Source organism: Hippoglossus stenolepis, chromosome 20 (assembly GCF_022539355.2).
Source record: "Hippoglossus stenolepis isolate QCI-W04-F060 chromosome 20, HSTE1.2, whole genome shotgun sequence".
NCBI classification, from domain to species: Eukaryota; Metazoa; Chordata; class Actinopteri; order Pleuronectiformes; family Pleuronectidae; genus Hippoglossus; species Hippoglossus stenolepis.
In genome coordinates, this window is record NC_061502.1 from 5,366,513 (window position 1) to 5,370,668 (window position 4,156).

A 4,156-nucleotide genomic window follows, 5' to 3' on the forward strand; every position below is an offset into this window, starting at 1 on the left:
CTGTCAGCTTCACAAAGCCACTTCACAACTTGGTCCTCTCTGCCAGCTGTCAGTCAAACTGGATCAGCTTATCATCCGATGTCCCTGTCAGACTCGCTGGTTTAATGGTTAATACTTTGCTCGTATAATAATTCAATCAAGCAGTCATTACACTGACGTTTAGATTCCACCACTTGTCATTTCCCCGTCTCTACACTTGTAAATCCAAGTAGCCATGAAGTAATTTATTCTGAAAAGCTCTGGAAATGGAGAATTCATATTACATGGCGTTCATGATGTCTTCGCTTACCCTCTCTCTGCATAATTGGTAAATCTGGTCTTACTCTGCTGCTCGAGAGGAAAATTCTCAGGCGCTTTACTGCAGCTACGTCAGCCGAAGGACTCACATGACACTGACTAAAAAAACATCAGATGTGGCCAAAAATATCACTTGGACTCACATGTTCATCTCCATTAGCCAAATTACAGATATGATCACAGTCTTTATTAGTAAAGCATCGGAGGCTGTTGTCTAAGAAAGTCATGTGAGTGCAGCGTGGAGACATAAAGCAGGAGAGCAGGTGGCTGTTTAGTCCTCGCATTTATCAATGTTCTTGCACAATGTCTGGGTGGTTAAAAAAAACAACTCACTCAGGCCTGACAAACAACAAACCGCAACAGTTGCAATGCAGAACTAACTAAGACCCACACACTTTCTCCCAACTCCCTTACTCCACCAACCAGCAGCGTGCACTCTTACATGCACCCATCTGATTGGCCGAGTGCACGGAAGCTAGCCAGGCAGACTTGAACAGGCACGCGACAAGAGGTATAATCTACAATTGGACATGTCTCTATTTCCTTCCACAGAAATGGCAGAAATATACCCCAAAGAATCCCGGATACGGGCGATGCCATCTTGTGCATTTGTAGCCAAAGTCTGCGCAGTAGCAGTCGGGGGATGGAGCCGTAGAAGATCCTGTTGATACACGCGCTCAGCCAATCGTGAGTCTGTCTTAGCTGTCAATCATGAAGAGTCACCCCGTTTTTACAACATCAAAAAACTAAACAAAAAACCAAACTTGCCAGAAAAATGGACTTTGTCAAAGTAACCATCTTTGACATTATTTGACGTGTACTTTGCTTTTTAGTTAGGTCCAAGTCCCGTCCACTAACATGGAGAAGGGGAGGGGGTTGACCCATACTGTAGCCAGCCACCAGGTGGTAATTGAGACACTTTGGCTTCACTTTTGGGGAGAAACTGCTTTAATTGCTTTTCCTCCATAGAAAGCACTGCTCTCTGGCCCACAGAGATCATGCTGGACTAAAATGTATCAGACCAACGATACGACACGATCGACATTACTCTTTCTGTGGGGATATTGTGTGACTATTAAAAAATCACTAGAAGGACTTTCTTCCTTGCGCTTTAATGAGACAGCGGAAACTTCAGTCACTTCCATTATACTGTAATTAGCCACTGAATAGATGGCGTCTCCGAGGATTTCGGCTAAGATAACCTTGATTACATCATCAGGGGGTTTTCTCAGTGTTGCTGAAAGTCCAGCAGAGCCACAGAGGATGTTATACAACTGTTTTTACAGGGTGAGCGGAACTCAGTTTAACGACTTAAGAAGATGCTCTGATTAGGATTTTTTTTTTTTGAAAAAGGTCTTTTTGAGGCCATTTATCATTGAGCAATATTTATGTATTAAACTCTACATTAAGCATTACCACACTCAGTCTGGTTTATTTTTTCCTATTCATCATTACGTTGCCTCATCTCAACTTTGTCATACATAGTCAATTTATAGACAGAGTTTTTTTCTGCGCAACCTGGGCTGTCACAATATGTGTGCTGCAGGCATGCCACATTAGATCCTTAAATAGTTATGTGATAAAGACAAAGGAGAAAATAAAACACAACTGTAATGAAATCACAATCAATTGTATTTTGGAAATTGTTCCTCCTTATACCCATTACTTTGTGTTCTGCTGTAATACATCTATACATAGGTGAATCTATTGCACAGTGAATTTGAGATCAGAGCTGCCACACACACACATATTGAGGAACACAGTCACCGATTGGTTGACACATCAACACAAGGCATCATGGGGAGTGAATGTACCACAACAACACAAGGCTTCAACACAGAAAACCTAGTAAATATTCCCAGTCAACATTCAGTGCTGTATTTACAGAGTCTTCAAAAAGAGAGCAGTTCAAGGCGGAATTAAAATGCCTCTGAAACAAATAGTCACATCAGAGGCCTCATTTAAAAGGCAAAACACTTCCCTTCTGATGAAAAACACAACGCAATTCTCTAGTTCACAGCATTCAAGATAATTAGTCAGTCTTACATGACATGAAGGATTCATCTTAAAATGCTCCCAGGTCGATGATGTCGTATACAAATACAGGAAGAGATGTGATGTATCATGAATTGAAAACTGCCAGTTTTTAGCTGCGCATAAAGAAATTGTATCAGGATTTTTTTTATCTGATTATCTCTTCTGATTAAGCTCTACAGAGACTGTCAATCAAGTTATTTAGAATGAATAATGTTCAATAATGATCAGTAGCCGATTGATTTCTCAGGACTCTTACTAGGAAACAGACCTTTATGTGAAAGCGCCAGAGCCACACACTGTGGACATAAAACACACAACAGACATTTCACTTGAGCTTAAGCACCACTCTACAGCGGTATTAACCAACTTCCCGACATGACTTGTGACTTGAGTGTATGGAAAAATAATGTTTTGTCTAACAGCATATAAAGCATTCCTCACACTTATCATGACGACCGGTATTGTCCCTCAGAGAGCCGTGAGGGAGCTCCAGAGCTGTACGACAGCAGAGGACGGCGCTGGCTCACTCTGTTCCGAGGGAAGTCATTACTTATGCATTAGCGAAGTGAAACTAATTGTATTCATCGCCACCTCGCACGAGCCCATGGAGCCGACTCGTCATTTGAATTTAACATACTGAGCCATTTACATATACAGTACCTGCCAACAGCAGCACTCGTTCATGCATGGGCGCCCGGATTGAAGTCTCCAAACTGACCGCTGTTTTCTCAGCGCTATTTTCCGCTTCTGTAAACTTTATTAGTACGATACCGTTTGCATTGAGTCCGGAGCGCACTTTAAGTGTCGCAGGATGAAAGAAAAATGTTGACAAGCGCTCATGTGTGTACAAATTGTAATAGATGACCCTAATAAAGTGAACAAAGAAATAAAGCATCACTAAACCTGGATTAGAAACAGTGTACACCCGCATCTTGGTGCTGCGCTGATGGCCCGTGCGGCATCGAAATGTTAATGCACTGGAACCTTCCAAAGTGGAAGTCGTTGCCCTTGTTTGCTCAAACAACATAAAACCAGGAAAATAATACAGTGGCAATTTTGGCAAAACAAGTATCACAAACTTGGCAGACGTGTGCGCGTGCAATAACCTTATATCTTCTCCAAACTAGTGGCCCAGAGCTTCATCTGCGCAATGGGCTGTGACTGGCAAAGCTCACTGGAGAGAGAGAGGGAGAGAGAGAGGGAGAGGGAGGGAGGGAGGGAGAGACAATAGGATGAAATGTGCTGGCAACAGAACGGAGCGGGAGCCAGTTTGGCTCTCTGCCCCCACCCTCCCAAATCCCTATCTCTGTCTCGATCTTTCCTGATGCTACACCTCCATTCTGACTCGCCCCCCCTCTCCGCTGAGCAGCATTGCTCCCCTTTGAACCACCTCACAATTAGACAAAGATGAGTGTCGCCCTCGATGCGTTGTAGTTACAACCACTCGCCACACACAGACGTTGATCCCTTAAACACTGGAGCTAAACGCCGGGCGGCTCCCATACAGTAGACCGTCGCCTCATTGGGCACCGCCATGCAGATGCACTCCATTCAGATCAGTCTGACAGCGCGCCCCCCGCCGCCTCTGAGGCCTGGTGTCAAGCGAACATGGAGACTCCCACACCCACTCTGGGTAAAGAAATATGGTAAAGCTCGTTAAGCAACAAAATAAATGGTGGCATCAGTATTTTAAAGGCTGTCACTTTGTGAGGAGTTCACACAGGCTGTAATCTAGCACTTTACCTGACACACCCTGGCAGGATGGGCCGGATAAACTCGGCACAGATGTAAGCACCGCAATAACAGCATCCTTTGAAGATGG